The sequence below is a fragment of the Onychostoma macrolepis genome, chromosome 25, assembly GCF_012432095.1.
Source record: "Onychostoma macrolepis isolate SWU-2019 chromosome 25, ASM1243209v1, whole genome shotgun sequence".
Lineage (NCBI taxonomy): Eukaryota > Metazoa > Chordata > Actinopteri > Cypriniformes > Cyprinidae > Onychostoma > Onychostoma macrolepis.
The window spans coordinates 4,558,820-4,577,137 of NC_081179.1; the positions used below are offsets into that span (position 1 = coordinate 4,558,820).

General features: G+C 33.7%; 1 protein-coding gene across 4 annotated transcripts in view; it reads right to left on the reverse strand.

The window, feature by feature from the left end:
- Positions 1-18,318, reverse strand: part of syt7a (synaptotagmin VIIa) — a 147,938-nt gene that overhangs the window by 24,952 nt on the left and 104,668 nt on the right. The gene's annotated exons all lie outside the window — the stretch shown is intronic.

Genomic DNA, 18,318 nt, shown 5'->3' on the forward strand with positions numbered 1-18,318 from the left:
AAAATACATCATATTTCAGAAATAAAATAGGTTGTGACCCATTTGCTCTGCACTAGCCATTCACATCTGCGCACTTCAGTATGTTCAGTCCATAACGTGCGACTTTAAGTGTCAAACGACTCTATTGAAAAACCAGCACGCAGGACAGCATGAGGAGAAACAAAACAGAGAGAAACAGAAGATTTCTCTTGCGCTGAGGTGTACAAACATCTCCCGCACATGGAGTAGATGTTATATATTCATGATGAATGCATATAATGATTATTAATGCATGTATCGGCAGGCTGCAGGTGTGTGTATCGGCCAGTAGGGGGCGCGCAGAGCCCGGATTCCCCCCGACATCTGGAATATGCTCTTCCAAGCGCTCTCGCCTCAAAAGTGGGCTGTTGGCATGGCAACCAAGGGGTGATGAGAGTGTGTGTGTGTGTGTGTGTGTGAGGGATGGAGGGCAGCAAACAGGAGACCATAGTGCACAAACAACAGACGAGGAGAAGGATATATGACAGGTACAGGTGAGCGCCTCGCTGACACACACACACACACACATTCAGAGACGGGCTGGAGGCAGGCCGCTTTGGGGTTCACCGTGACCTGTTATACTATCCTGCATTTACCTGCCCCGGGAATCAACGCACGCACCTCCAGGCGTCCAGGCTGGAGAGAGAGCGGCCTCCCCTCTCTACAGATTCCCATTAGAAACACACAACACACAATCACGCCGATCACACATCCACACAGCGTACTGGAGATGATTACATAACCAACCCACAATGCACAGCGGCATGAGAGCGACCACAATAACTCATTATTTCACGCGTGTGTGAGATGCAATGGGCCTTTCCAGACAAAAGTCAAAGCCTGTCCAGTACAACACACACACACACACACACACACACACACACACACACTGCTGTTCACTCATTCACTTCATTCAAAGCATGTCGTAATTTCTTGGACAGCAGCCCTCCACGCTGAACACACGCACACACACACACTATAAACACACACACTGATCTAATATGTGCTCGAGCACAGCAGAACAGCTCAATTAAAATCTGATGCTCCTGGGCAAAACAGACCAAGTTTGCCATCAAAATCCTTAAAGGAATAGTTCAGCCACTAATACAAATCATCTACTCAATCTTATGTAGTTACAAAACCTTTCGATCTACTGTAGAAAACAAAAGAAGGTGTTTAGCAGAATGTCCAAGCTGCTCTTTATCCTCTTCAGATTTCCACAGAAGAAAGAGTTTATTAATAATAATAATAACAACATTTTTTACACAATTCAATACTTTCTATAAATGCAAAGTATTTCACTTTTTCTTCTGTTTTTGTTTCATTTTTATTTTAAGAGTCAAATAAATGAACACCTTTAGAGATTGGAAAAAATATATAAAAAAGAATATTAAAAAAAACCCTCCACCACCTCCCACCACTTCTATAACAGCTGATGACTTTGCCACTTTTTTCACAGACAAAACTAGAACAATCAGTAGTCAGTTCTCACCTCCACACACACGACCTCCAACCAACCACATCCACTGCTAAAATTCCCATCTCCTTCTGTCCCCTCACTGAGGTGGAAGTATCCAAACTTCTCCTCTCTAGCCATCCTACAACATGTCCTCTAGACCCAATCCCCTCACACCTTCTCCAAGAAATCTCTCCCACACTCTTACCAGCACTCACACACACCATCAACACATCTCTCCTCACAGGCATTTTCCCCACTGAGTTCAAGCAGGCTCGGGTAACCCCACTGCTCAAAAAACCTACATCAAACACTTCTCTGATAGAAAACTACAGACCTGTCTCTCTCCTTCTGTTCATAGCGAAAACACTCAAACGAGTTGTCCATTCCAAATCATCAGTCCTCATTCTGCTGGATCTATCTGCCGCTTTTGACACTGTCAATCATCAGATACTCCTCTCCACCCTTCCATCACTGGGCATCGCTGGGATTCCACTTCGCTGGTTTGAATCCTATCTCACTGGTAGGTCTTTCAGGGTGGCCTGGGGAGGAGAGGTATCCAAAGCACATCAACCGGTCACTGGTGTTCCTCAGGGATCGGTTCTTGGACCCCTCCTCTTCTCCACGTACACTACATCACTAGATCCCATCATACAGGCATATGGCTTCTCCTACCACTGCTATGCTGACAGAGGCGGACAGTAACGAAGTTAATTTACTTGAGTATTGTACTTAAGTACACTTTTTGAGTATCTGTACTTTACTCGAGTATTATTTTTTCTGGAAACTTGCGACTTTAACTTCACTACATTTGAAAGACAAATATCGTACTTTTTACTCAACTACATTTATATCAAGGTCCCCAAGTAGAAAGTCGTTATATTTAGCAGTTTTTACAGTGTGTGCATTTTCAGATTCACTGAACCCTTTTCTTCTGCGTAAATCCGGCCTGCGATCTGCCTGCGGACCTTCCTGTGTTGCCAAGTGTTACAGTATTTCTAAGCCCGCAGTTTTCCGCCTAGCTTTAAATGGACATTTGGCTGATATTTTTTACGCAAATCTGGCAACCTCGGGATCTTCCCGCTAAACTAATGTAAAAGTCTGCGCTAATGCACAACTAAAAGCGCTCTAAAAAGGCATGTGTTAACTCATTAAAGCCCTTTGGAAAATTAACCATGTTTTTACTATAGTAACCATAACTATGGTATTTGCAGTAAAATCATAGTATCAACAAATTTACTATTATCTCACTATAGTAACCTATAGTTTGTTTTCTTTTCAATGTTTGCTTTGTTTGCCTAAAATGGACCATATCATAGACTTTAATATTTCTTTGAAAAAGAACTTTGTAACTTTTAAACAAGTATTAAAATGAGCTCAATGTAGCTGTAGGAGTGTTAGATAAAAATAAAGATGATTATCTTTATTCAGTTGTTCCCTTTTAATGTTTTGTAACATAAAAGCTCTTAATTCCAAAGATAATACAAGCTAATCAGTGTATTCAGTAGTCAAGTCAAGTCAAGTCACCTTTATTTATATAGCGCTTTTACCAATACAGATTGTGTCAAAGCACTTAACAGTGTCAAATTGGAGGACAGAGTGTCAGTAATGTATAATGATAAGATTAAACACTCAATTTTCAGTTAAAGGCATTTCATTATTGAATTCAGAGATGTCAGTCAGTAGGTTGCATTAGTGGCATAAGTATACAACAATGAGACAATAAAACAATGCATTTACTTTTTACTTTTGATACTTAAGTACTTTTAAAAACATTTACTTCCGTACTTTCACTTAAGTGAAAATCTGTCTTTACAACTTTCACTTGTAGTGGAGTAGTTTTTGACCAGTGGTATCTGTACTTTCACTCAAGTAAGGAAGTTGTGTACTTTGTCCGCCTCTGTATGCTGATGACACACAGCTCTATCTCTGTGACATCTCGGCATGGATGAAAGAACATCACCTACAGCTCAACCTGGCAAAGACTGAGCTTCTTGTCTTCCCTGCCACTCTGACTGTACAGCATGATTTCATCATCCAGCTAGGTACTTCTACAATTACCCCATCAACTTCGGTCAGAAATCTTGGTGTAATCTTTGATGACCAGCTGACCTTCAAAGAGCACATTGCAAAGACTGCTCGATCTTGCAGGTTTGCACTACACAACATCAGACAGATCAGGCCCTTTCTGACAGAGCATGCTGCACAACTTCTTGTCCAGGCCCTTGTCATTTCTAGGCTGAACTACTGCAATGCTCTTCTGGCTGGACTTCCATCAAACACAGTCAAACCTCTACAAATGATTCAGAATGCGGCGGCACGACTGGTCTTCAACGAGCCCAAAAGTGCCCATGTTACACCTCTCTTGATCTCCTTGCACTGGCTACCGGTTGCAGCTTGCATCAAGTTCAAGACACTGATGCTTGCTTATAGAACAACCACAGGCTCAGCACCCGCCTACTTCCACTCACTATTACGAATCTACTTCCCCTCCAGAAGTCTGAGATCTTTTAGTGAGCGACGCCTCGTGGTACCATCACAGAGAGGCTCAAAATCACTCTCCAGAACATTCTCGTTCACCATTCCTGGCTGGCGGAACGATCTTCCCACCTCTATCCGGAGTGCTGGATCCCTGTCAATCTTCAAGCAACATCTGAAAACTCATCTCTTTCGACACTACTTGACTTCATCCTTAAAAAAAACCACTTTATCTTTCTCTTTATTTATTCTTTCCCTTGCTAGCTTGTACTTATTTGAACAATGCCTGAGACTTGGTGTTGCGAGCACTTCGTCTGTCTGATTGCCTCTTTAAGATGAATCGCTTTATGTATTCTCCAATTGTAAGTCGCTTTGGATAAAAGCGACTGCAAAATGACTACATGTAAATGTAAAATTCTCAAAAAATTTAAAATTTAAACTTAAAACATTATATAACTTCACATTTCATAATGGAAACTTATTTATTCACCAATGTCTTTAATGTAATTACTAAATGAAATAATATTAAATTATAATATTGTTAAACTTAGTAATTATATTAAAAATTATTTAATTTTAAACCACATAATAATTACTTTAAAATTAGAGATACATGGCAAACATATGGGGAAAAAAAAACATATATATATATAACTGCTCATCTCATAATGCAAGTATATTTGTTGACTTGTGTTTTTATATAATTATTATATTAAACGATATTAAATTATAATATTGTTAAATACAGTAATACAGTAAATACAACAATGTAATATTAAACCACTTTACAATAAAAATGTTGAACATTATTACCTTAAAATGAAAGATGCATACATATACAAAAATTATATAACTGCTCATCTCATGCAAACCTATTTATTGATTTGTGGTTTTAAATAGTAACTATATTAAACAAAATTCAGTTATAATATTCTTAAATATAGTAATTATATTTAATATATATATATATATATATATATTTGACTACATTAAAACATAAATGTTAAAAAATTACATAAATTAGAGATGCATGTCAAACATGCAAAAAATTATATAACTGCTGATCTTATAATGCAAGCTTATTAAATTTTTAATATAATTACTTTATTAAACAATATTAACTTATAATATTTTTAAATACAGTAATTGCAATTTAATATTAAACCACTTTAAAATAAATGATTACCCTAAAATTAGATGCGGCGTCTGGTTTTAATATTACATTTTAATATTAAAATCAGTATAGTATAAGTTAGATGCCAGATATATTAGCCTATGTATTTTTTAAGGTATGATTCTGGATAATTGATTTTTAGAATATAGATCATGGTTCTCCCACTTTTCTAAAAAAACAAAACAAAAAAAAAAAATAGACAACCAAACAAAATAATATGAAGGCTAATTTACTTGAGTTTCTGACTAAAAAATATTTCATTTTAATGTTATAAATGAGTCTATTTATAAATGTCTAAAATGTATTAAATTAGTCTATTTAAAAATATTAAATTAGCCTAAATGAATTCATTCTGTAAAAATCATTTGAAATAAATGAATGAAGTCTTCAGAGTTTTTGACCAGATCTCTTGAATGAATGATTCAGACATCAAATACATTTTAACAGTCATGGCCGTCACCTACTGGCATAATGTAACATAAACAATCCATATTTGAAGCGTAACATTAGTTCCAAAGGCCAATTACTCATTCTGATCGCGGCTACCGCAACATCAGTGATTAACTTATAAACTTTTATCCCAGTAGGCTACTTTCATTATTATTTAATGTTTGCAACACAGAAATGTAGCCTACTGTGTAAGTAGACTGTTTGTGAAGCTGTTTCAAACATAAAGCTTCCATGATGAGCGCCAAAGCAGGTTTAAATATTCCGATCCGATGTGATTGTGATTTCACAGGTTTATTAGGCATGGCAGAATCATCATTTAGGAATAAGATCGTGTGTGTTTGAGATGAATCTTTTAATGATTAATCGTGCATACATATGAGCCTATAGTCTAGATTGCTGCTCAAAAGTTTGGTATCAGTAAGATTTTTTATGTTTTTTAAGGGAGTCTCTTCTGCTCATCAACGCTGTATTTATTCGATCAAAAATACAGAAAAAACAGTAATATTGTGAAATCTTATTGCAATTTCTAATATTGGTTTCCTATTTTAATATACTTTAAAATAGAATTTATTTCTGTGATGCAGCACTGAATTTTCAGCATCTTCAGTGTCACATGATCCTTCAGAAATCATTCTAATTTGCTGATTTATTATGAGTGTTGAAACTGTTGTGCTGCTTCAAATAGTTTTTTTGGAACATGTGCATAGCATATTGTAACACAAAATTAATTTTTTAAATAAACGCTGTTCTTTTAAACTTTTTATTAATCAGAGAATGCAAAAAAATATCACAGCCCTCCAAAAAAAAAAAAATTGAAGCGGCACAACGGTTTCCAACATTGATTATAAATCATTATATTAGAATGATTTCTGAAAGATCGTGTGACAATGAAGACTGGAGTAATGAAGTTGAAAATTCAGATTTGATCACAGAAATAAATTATATTTTAAAGTATATTAAAATAGAAAACTGTTATTTTAAATTGCAATAATATTTCACAAAATAACAGTTTTTTTCTGTATATTTGATCAAATAGATACAGCCTTGATGAGCAGAAGAAACATTAAAAATCTTACTGATCCCATACCTTTGAGCGGCAGTGTATGTATTTTAGTAGCCCATGTCACATTTGTACCAGACCACAAAAGTAACCCAGGCCTAGGCCCGTGGCCCATGGTGTGAATGATTCCTTGAATCACTCTGATCAGACCTAATAAAATCCCAAAGATTTACACTGAATGAGGGATGAAAGGCATACCTTGGACCAGAAAGAAACCACCACTCTAGAGGCCCCTCACACCTTAGCATTAGCAAACAGTGAGAAAGTCATCAGGCTAACTCTCTCATCGAGGGACAGAGAGACCGCAGGCCATGTGAATCATGAAACTCTACGAGTCTTTTGCAAAGTCAGCCTGTTAAATCCTGCTGCGTCCAAATGAAGCCTGTTCCCTTCACTTCAGCCGCTCGTTCCCTCTCATTAATACACCTGCTTTTAAACACACACTGCGCTCTCTCTTTATCTACAGCTAATTACAGAAGATTATCTACTCGAGTGGAGTGCTAGAAGCTCCACACACACACACACGCACACACACACAGCTCCATTACTCTGCAGGAGTTTGACCGGGGCGCAGGGGCTCATCTCGAGAGCTCACGCTGACAGCTGTTTGTCACTAGTAGTTGTTTCTACTTGAGTCACACTGCTAGTTAATCACACTGATGCTCGAGACAGCTTCTGGAGGAAATGTGCTCTCAGGTACGCTTGCAAAAAACACACATGCAAAAAATCATTAGTTGAACATTAACATTTCATGAAAATACTGAATACATATACATACTCTATTTTTATTCATTTATTAATTTCATTGTTTTTATTCTCACTATTTTTATTCATTTATTATTTCAATTAATTTTTTATATATTTTAATATATTGTATTATTCCGTACACAGTGCACATTTTATTTATATATTATTTACATTAGTCTTTTATTATATATTATAACAAAGAAAATTATGTAAATGTTTATATATGCAAATATATATACATATAAATATACATGTAATTAGTGTGTGTGTACACACACACACACATATATATATATATATATAAATATAATTTTATGTATAATATTTATGTAAAACAACTTGTAAACAAAAATATAATAAAATTATTAATTATATTATTATATATTGTAAAAAAAAAAAAGATATTTGTCAATCATTAACACGCACACATAGATTATATTTATTTTATTAAAATATTTTGTATATTATTTTATAGATTATAGATTTTATAGATTTTATTTAGACTTTAGTAAAATATTATTCATAATTTTATATATTACAACAAATAATATTATTGTATACATATACATATATATATTATATATATATATATATATATATATATATATAATATATATATGAATGAATGAATGAATGAAGCATTTATATAGCGCTTTTATTGTGTATTGCTATACACCCAAAGCGCTTTACAATCATGTGGGGGATCTCTCCTCAACCACCACCAGTGTGCAGCATCCACTTGGATGATGCGACGGCAGCCACAGGACAACGGCGCCAGTGCGCTCACCGCACACCAGCTACAGGTGGAGAGGAGAGAGAGATAGAGCCAATCAAGTGGATGGGATTATTAGGAGGCCATGATTGACAAGGGCCAGTGGCGGGAATTTGGCCAGGACACCGGGGTTACACCCCTATGTATATATATATATATATATACAGTCATGGCCAAAAATATCGGCACCCTTGGTAAATAGGATCAAAGAAGGCTGTGAAAATTAATAAAAAGTTAAAAAAGTTAATCCTTTTGATCTTTTTTTTTTTTTTTAATCACAAAAATCTAACCTTTCATTGGATAATAAGAATTTAAAATGGGGGGAAATATCATTATAAAATAAATGTTTTTCTCAAATACATGTTAGACACAATTATTGGCACCCCTAGAAATTCTTATGAGTAAAATATCTCTGAAGTATTTATCCAGCCATTGCTTCCTGTTTCACAGAAATATAAACATGAGGGAAAACAAAGCCCAAATTCCCTTAATCATCCATCACAATGAGAAAAACGAGAGAATATATTTCTGATGTGCAGCAAAAGATAATTGAGCTTCACAAATTAGTGAAGTGGCTTTAAGAAAAGAGCTAGATCAGTGAAAATTCCCATTTCCACCATCAGAGCAATAATTAAGAATTTCCAATCAACATAAAATGTTATAAAACTGCCTGGAAGAGGATGTCTGTATCATCCTGATGCACGGTGAGAAGGAGAGTTTGAGTGGCTAAAGACTCTCCAAGCACCACAGCTGGAGAATTGCAGAAAATAGTTGAGTTAAAAAAAAATTGTCAAACAGCACCTACATCACCACATGTTGTTTGGGAGGGTTTCAAGAAAAATTCTCCTCGCTCATCCAAAAACAATCTCCAGCATATTCAGTTATCAGACACGACTGGAGCTTCAAATGGGACTGGCTTCTATGGTCAGATGAAACTAAAAAATGAGCTTTTTAGCTGCAAACACTCAAGATGGGTTTGGTGAACACAGGGATAAAAAGTACCCCATGTGTACAATGAAATATACTGCATTGATTTTGGACTTGATAAAACACAATGGACCAACACCAGCAGACGTCACAGCACCCCAAATCATCAGTGACTTCAGAAACTTCACACTGGACTTCAAGCAGCTTGGATTCTGTGCCTCTCCACTCTTCCTCCAGACTCCAGACCTTGATTTCCAAATGAAATGCAAAATTTATTTTTTATCTGAAAAGAGGACTTTGGACCACTGAGCAACAGTCCAGTTCTTTTCTCCACAGCCCAGGTAAGATGCTTCTGACGTTGTCTCTGGTTCAGAAGTGGCTTGGTAGCCCTTTTCCTGAAGACGTCTGAGCGTGGTGACTATTGATGCACTGACTCCAGCTTCAGTTCTCTCCTTGTGAAGCTCTCCCGAGTGTTTGAATCGGCTTTACTTGACAGTATTCTCAAGCTTGCGGTCATCCCTGTTGCTTGTGCACCTTTTCCTACCCATTTTCTTCCTTCCAGTCAACTACCTAAAATTTTTACTTAATTAAAAACATACATCCATTAAAACCTACAAACTTGAAGTAAGCAAAGCTTCTCATTTCACATGAAAAGAATTCAGCCAATCACAACAGAGATCATGTGCACAGACGTCTTAAAGGTACAGCAGCAAAACCAGCCTGTTTAATTCTAAGGGTCAGAGAGGCTGGAAAAACTGCTTTTGGTGCCAAATGATTTGACTAACTTCACAAGTAGCTCCAGGGAAAAACCTTTGTATAAATTGAAAATATGCTGCTATATAATTCTAAGCCTGTAAACCACATTTAAACGCAGAATTGTTGTGTGTGGGTTGCGACAGAGTTGCATAAATAACCTCATTATATAATCATTCAAATGATATGCATTTTTATGCAAATGCATGGCCGCAACAATATGTGTATTCACAGCAACAAACCACAGCGTCCCGTTATCTGCTCAATACTAGACGTGTCTAACACAAGCCGCCCACACGCTGAGTGTGTGTGTGTGTGTTTAAGGCCATGAGTGTGTAAGTTTGAACACAGTCAATAAAGAAACAAGCTTTTGTCACTGGGGTTTTAATTCCTGCTGATACTATAATCCAGATCACACCCACTGAGAACATGAACAACATGCAGCACAGAAGTGTGTGTGTGTGTGTAGGGATGTGTTCCAAACAACATACTACTATACTACGCATACTAACATTGCAGTATGCAACATACATAGATTATTTAGAACTGATCGAGTAATCATATAGTTTGAATCAGCCGTAGTTCAAGCCAGGCCCACTGATTTCCCTTCACCAAACATTATTTGTCATGCGACTCTCTCATCCAATATTCGCAAAGAGCTTTGAGCTTTGTCACTTCTGATAAGAAACAAAGTCCCAGCTTTCAAATCCTGCACATTTTATCACAAAATGCTGTTTTGAAGCTCTTCAATGTGCTTCAGTTCAAACGGCAGTTTCCACTTCCACTTTAATACTAGTTATAGAGCGAAATAAACATGAATGAACATCCGCAGGTGTTGAAAGATACAGTACAACTTATATATATATATATATATATATATATATATATATATATATATATATATCTGTGTGTGTGTATTAGTATCACTGAGATACTATTAGTTTTATTAATAGTTTGAATTACTTTTTCATATATATCTTCCATTTTCATTTTCATTTTTGTTAAAGTGTTTTCAAAATAAAAATGAAAATTCTTTCCTTATTAACTTGTTACAATAAGAAATAACTATTTTGTTTCAATTAAAGCTTATTTTAAGTAACATGTTTTAGTTAACTATAATAACCATGGTTTCAGTAAGATTTAAAAAAACAATTAATACTTTTATTCATCAAGGATGCATTAAATTGATCAAAAGTGACAGTAAATACATTTATAATGTTACAAAATATTTCTATTTCAAATAAACACTGTTCTTTTGAAATTTCTATTCATCAAAAAATCCTGAAAAAAACTAATGTATCATGGTTTCCACAAAAATATGAAGCATCACGCCTGTTTTCAACATTGATAATAATCATAAATGTTTCTTGAGCTCTAAATCAGCATGATTTCTGAAGAATCATGTGACAAGGCTGGAGTAATGATACTGAAATTCAGCTTTGAATCACAGGAATAATTACATTTTAAAATATACTCACATAGAACAGAGTTGTTTCAAATTGTAATAATATTTCACTGTTTTTACTGTATTTTTGATCAAATAAATGCAGCCTTGGTGAGCAGAAGAGACTTCTTTTAAAAACATAAGAAAAAAATCTCACTGACCCCAATCTTTTGAATCGTCTATACTATAATGTGCAAATTTCAAAATACATATGTCATCATTAGGCAGCATACAGTATGTGTTGCACAGTATGCAGTACACTAGTATTCCACTGTGAATAGTGTAAATGTCTACAGTGTATACAGTAGAACAACACACAACGTGAATGAGTTTCATTCATAGACTCAAACTAACAGAGTATAAAGAGTCTGAGAGCCTCCGGCTGGGTTTACAACAGTAAGATCCTCTCTCTGACACAACACAGTCGAGAGTCTCACAGCATTTATACTCTGTGTGTGTGCTTTTAAATCCATTCAATCTAAATGCCATGATCGCAGTGGGAGCTTCAGCTCCGATCCACAGCAAAGCCTCACTAGAAAGGTGCCGCACGCTTGAATCAACAGCGAAATGGCAGAGAAAGGCTGTGTGTGTTAGTATGTGTGACGAGTCTTTACGTGATATGACTCGCTGTCTCTCGCTGCACACGGCACATGAGCAAATGACACGAAACCTGTCAGGAACACGTCCGGGTCACGCTTCAGCCCGCCATCAACTCAAATGAATAAGAAATTATACTGTGCTTGAGGAAAACAAAGTATGTTTTAAGACCATTATTATTTTCTGTATTAAGATATATTTTTATGATAATTAAGCATGTTTAGCTCCATTTCTCAGTAGCACACTGTAATGTGAAAAATAATCACTGCTATATTAAGTAATATTATTTATTCATTAATATTTGCAAATTTAATATATTTGAACTGAATTTAATTGAATCTACTTGTGTGTTCAGAAAACCTGTTTGATTTGTTAGTTTTTACTTCATCTTTAATTAACAATACATTTTCTTTATGCAATATATAATGAAATAAATAAATAACTTAATTAAATAAGTAAATAAATACATAAGTAAATAAAGATAGATAGATCAATATTTTAAAAAAGGTCATTTAAAAATATAAATAAATATATAAACCCTATTTAAAACCAGTCATTCGTTTTCACTTCACCTTTAATTGTCATGAAAATCTTTGTCTTTAAAATATACTTCAATTTCTTTATGAAATGGGGGAGTAAATAAATAAACAAAGATAGTATGTTGTAATAAATTAGGGTCATTCAAAAAGGTAAAAAATAAATAAATAAATAGAATATTTTATTTTACTTCACCTTTGTGTCATGAGAATAATGTAAAGAATAGTCTTTAAAATATGCTACATGTTCTTTATGCAAAATATAAATTTCCTGGATGGATGGATGGATGGATAAATAAATAAATATTTTCAAAAATATATATTTTTATGTTCAGGGAACCTGTTTGAAACCAGTCATTAGTTTTTGTTTCACCCATAACTTTCATAAAAATTACAACTGTTAATTGTTTTTATTATTTTCATGCAACATGACTGATAATTGATTTAAATTGTAATTATAATTTTTTTATACACAGCATTTATACGTTTATAAAATTATATATATATATATATATATATATATATATATATATATATATATATATATATATATATATATATATATATTTTTTTTTTTTTTTTTTTTAATAATAATTATTATATTTTTAAATAATATCTCTTTATCATTTTTCAATTAATTTACTAAATAATACACTATATTCACAGCCCTAATAATATTTTATTTTGAGTTGTTTTGATGCTGGAGTAAATTATGACCTGGGCATTGTGAGATTCACTCACATATTCATTCCAGCGTCTCAGTGATCCAGCGGCTGTAATCTGGCTCATGCTGATTCAAGCACTTCATACAGATACAAGCATATCAGATCGCACTTCAAAGCTTGCGTGTGTGTGTGTGTGTTTGTTTGTGTGTGTGTGAATACATTATCTCTGTCTCTGAGATCATTTGCTATCCACATTATATCTGCCACTGCTTTAATATTTGAGCGCAGCTATGTTGCTACTCCAGTGCCGAGCGCTTCCTGTTTGATTCTCATTCACTGGGCATTCTGGGTAATCACAAGCCTCCAGAGCAGCCGCAAATGGGCCAGAAGAACGTGCCAACAGCTAGAAGGCTTGGCCATTCAGACACTCTCTCTCTCTCACACTCTGTGTCTTCTCCTTATTAGTCTGATAGCTCTTCCTGGCTGAGTTAATTGCATGTGTGTGTGTTTGGCGAGCGCTGAGTTTTACTCCAGCCCTAATTAACCAGGGAATGAGAGAAAAGAAAAAACTTGTTTGAGGCGAAAAAGAGAGAGAAAGACCAAATAAGCCACCCGGAACATCTGAGAAATACTGAACGAGTCAAGTGGAGTTTCAAGAGAAAGTTCACCAAACATATTGAACTGTACAGCGGTGCTGGGGAAGCTGCTTTATACATACTACTAGTTACACTGCTGTTAAAGCTACTATTTTGAGCAGCTAGTTAGCTACACTACAAGACATTAACAAAACACAGCTGCTGCCATGAACATTATAAATTAAAGTATTATTTGTCAAGCACATAAACAATGATTATCTTAGTTAGGGTATTAATCTTGAGCATTAACCTTGAACTTACAAAACACTAAACATAACTAATATACAACTAATACAAAATAAAAACAGCTTAATTTACATACTTGAATAAAATATATTTATTAAATATTAATATTTTGTGTGTATATAATATATTCCATTACAATATATATATATATATATATATATATATTTGTGTGTGTGTGTGTGTGTGTGTGTGTGTATATATATATATATATATATATATATATATATATATGCATATAAGTAAAACTTTACAAAAATATTATACATTTTTAGAAATAATATAATTAATTACATAATTCTTAATAATATTATTAATAAACAATAATTTATATTTTAACTATATATACACACGTGTTTTTATTGTAATATAATATTATACCTGTTAATATATATTCAAATACATATTTAAAATATATATACACAATTACATATATATTAAATTATTTTAATAATTGATAATACATAATATATATTATTTAAAGCACACACACACACACACACACACACACACACACACACACACACACACATATATATATATATCCATCCTCAGTACTGTGTATTGTATTTTAAGTTGAGAGCAACAATACTTTGCTTCACCAGAGGAGGCGCTCGCAGCACAGGAACTACAGGTGTTTCCATCATAATGAAGTCCTGCATCAGTCTGTATAATATTAATGGCGATCAGGGCGACCCCTAATGTTTTTCTTGGCGTTTAAAGAGGCATCCGAGTGTGTGTCAGCGCCGGTCTCAGGAGACTTACGCCACTTCAGTCAGAGGCCTGTAAATTAGCCTCGACCGCGGCATCAGTTTCCTCCTCTCACTGGCACGCCACCAAACACACTAAATCACACCATAACGCCATACAGCGGCTGTTTGTGAGGCACACAGAGAGAGACACTCACGTCTGCGTTCTCTAATTTAGCTGCGATCACTCGTCGGCCCTCTAAATGATCAAAAACTAATTCAGCCTGTGACTCACTGCCATTATCCAGCGCAAAAACATTGTGTGATGATCGCTGGTTAGCCAGAGAGGATTTCCCTGGAGAGGTGTAGGCAGACTGTGTGCTGTGTGTTATCTAGAGAGCAATGCTTTTTAATAAATGAATGTTTATGTAAGTGACAGGCATGAATCAAAATAATATAAAACCCTCGCAGAGCAATTCACCAAATCTGCACACACACACACACACACACACACACAGGAAAACAAACACACTGGCTGTGTTCAAAATACCATACACTATTTCTAATACACTAATACAATAATAGTGTTTCTGTCATATGCATACTGAGCACAATTTTCTGAATACCCATTTTCCCTTAAGAAGTGCAGTAGAAAATTTTAAGTATAAGATATCCCACAATGCATTGTGCTCAACCTTTCATTTACAGAGACAAAAGATTCAGAAGCCTCATCAACATCAACCCTTTTTAATGTTTTTTTTTTTAAATCAGAATTTGAAAAAAAAAAAATTGAATTGAATTGAAAATTAATCAGATTTTAAAAATAACCATTTAGATGTATATTTTTATACACATTTATTTGCACATACTTATTTTTTTAAATATTAATAAAATATTTAATATAATACATGTAAATATGTTTATTTTTGTGCAAAAAAAAAAATGCTTTACATTTCCAAATGCTGATCAAAAATGAATCAAAAAGAGAATCACAGGTTAATGTCGCTTAAAAATTTCTTCAATTGACAAATTCTGATTTTTAACTTATTTATAATTATAATTTGGGACAAAATAATAATATAAAATATTATTAATTATATTAATTATAATATATAGAAATAAAGATTATATATAACAAAAATGAAATATTTACATATATACTTATTATTATAATATATTGAAATATGTACTTATACTATATTAAATGTATGTTTAATGTTAATATATTTAATGTTTGTTAATTTATATTTATATTTTTAAATACAATTATAAATATATTATATTTTTATATTTTATTTTATATAACTGTATTTTAAATATATATATATATATATATATATATATATGTATATATATATATATTCTTCTCTTGGTTTTTAATACATATCTGTTTGCACATACCTATCAAAATATTAAATGTAAATATGCTTATTTTGTTAACTTTAAAAAAATTTTTTATTTATAATTAGAAGTAAATTTAAAGTAAAAAAAATTAAAACAATTTGCGTATATACTGTATCTATTTATGTAAATAATAATTTATTGAATTCAATGAGGTCATGTGACAATGCAGCAATTTAGGCTGCATACTGCACAGTAGTTTCCATTCAGAAACATACATCAGAGCGGGAAAAGCAAAACTAATGAGACGCCTAGCGAGAGAACACAAATATACAGCATAAAGCATAAAAGACAAGAGAAAAACAGTGAACTTGGGAGATATGCTCAAGGAGAGCAGAGATAAAAGGATCTGACGCTAAAGTCAGAGGATGAAAGAAGAACAAATAGGGATAAAAATGCCAAAAACAGAAATAAACAAGGCACGCACAAGACGTGCAGTCAAGATCACAACAGTTCACATCTCAGCGTGAAGGAAGTCACTGTATCTCACAGCTCATTGGCTGAGCTCTGGCCCACACAGCCACCAATGGCGTTCAAACAGCCGTTAGCCTCAGGTGAGGCTCATTAGCATGATTAATGAGCTCAGCACTTATTAGCGACATACAGCCGAACGTACAGCTTGTTCGTTTACTTAGTATCAGCCATTCTGAAGCGCTCTTCCAAAACCTAGCGAGACGCCTACTTAGACAGCATTCATCTGGCGCATTCCCTGTTCCACAATGTAGGTGGAAAATAACACAGCCGCAAGAAACCTCGTTTAGACACAAATCTAAGGCAGCATTGCATCCTTCACGAAGAAAACAGTGTGACAAGCTAAGTGAATACTTTAAGATGGTGGATGGCAACTATACGTAATTACGTATTGAAAATATTGAATATAAACAGTAAAAACAATAACGTACACAAAATCAATCTGTACTATGTATCGTTATGCTAATTTGAGTATTATTCCGTTAGCATGTAATCATCATACTTTGTTGTAGTAAACTGAGCGTTTTGCATCGGTACTAAAAGTATCATTAAAAAAGATTAACTGAAATAAAAACAGACTATTTTACTCATTTGTATGTGCAACATATTTTTAAGGCGTATTAGAGTATTGCAATAAAACGACAAAATGCTAACATCATGCTATAATAAAATCAACTGAAAGTACCATTTGTCCTGTAGTTCTTGTGAGTATTACTACTTAGTCACATGCTAACATCAAACTATTGGAATATAAATAGTTAAAAATGCGCTATTTTATCAGAACTTGTCCGTATATGTATTTTTGTTAATTTGAGTATTGTGTTCTTAGCTTAGCAGCATGCTATCATTAACACTTCCAGAATCAGATTTAGCGGGGTTTTTTGTTTTTGCGTCGATACTGAAAATAATTGATTGAATAGTCAATCTTTTTAGTTAGATTGAACTTTTTTACTCATTTGTATGAGAAACCTATTTTCAGGCTTAGAGTATAGTAATGTAAACACAACAACACGCTAATGTCATGTTTCAATTCAATCAATTGAAAGTGCTGCTTCTCCTGTAGTTCTCGTGAGTATTGCTATTTAGTCACATGCTACCATCAAACTATTGGAATATAAATAACTAAAAATACACTTTTATTCAAAACTTATCTGTACTATGTATTTGATGCTAATTTGAGTATCGCATTGTTAGCCTAGTAGCATTTTATCATCAAACTCTTACAGAATCAATTTTAGTATTCTTGTAAATAGTTTCGATACTGGAAATAATTGATGAAATAGTTCAATCTAACTAAAAGATTCACTATTTTACTGAGTTTTTTTTGGTATGTATAACATGCTTTTAAGGCTTATTAGAGTATCGCAATGTAAACATGACAACATGCTAACCTTGCTATGATAAAATCAAATGAAAGTGCCATTTTTTTTCTGTAGTTTGCTAATCATTGAAATGCAAGTAGTTAAAAATTTTACTCCGAACGTGTCTGTACTATGTAATTTTATGCTGAGTATTGTGCTGTTAGCTTATAGTAGCATGCTTTCATCAAAGAAAATAATAAAAGAATCAAAATAGTTCAGTCAAATTAAAAATTGACTTTTATTCGTAATTTGTATGTGCAACATACTTTTAAGGCTTATTAGAATATGCTAATATCCTACTATAATAATCAATTGAAAACATTGTTTCTCTTGTAGTTCTCATCACCGATATTTAGCAACATGCTAACATCAAACTATTTGTTAACTTCTTGTGCGCCATTTTCTAGTATTATTTTGTATTAAGTTACTACAGCAATACTA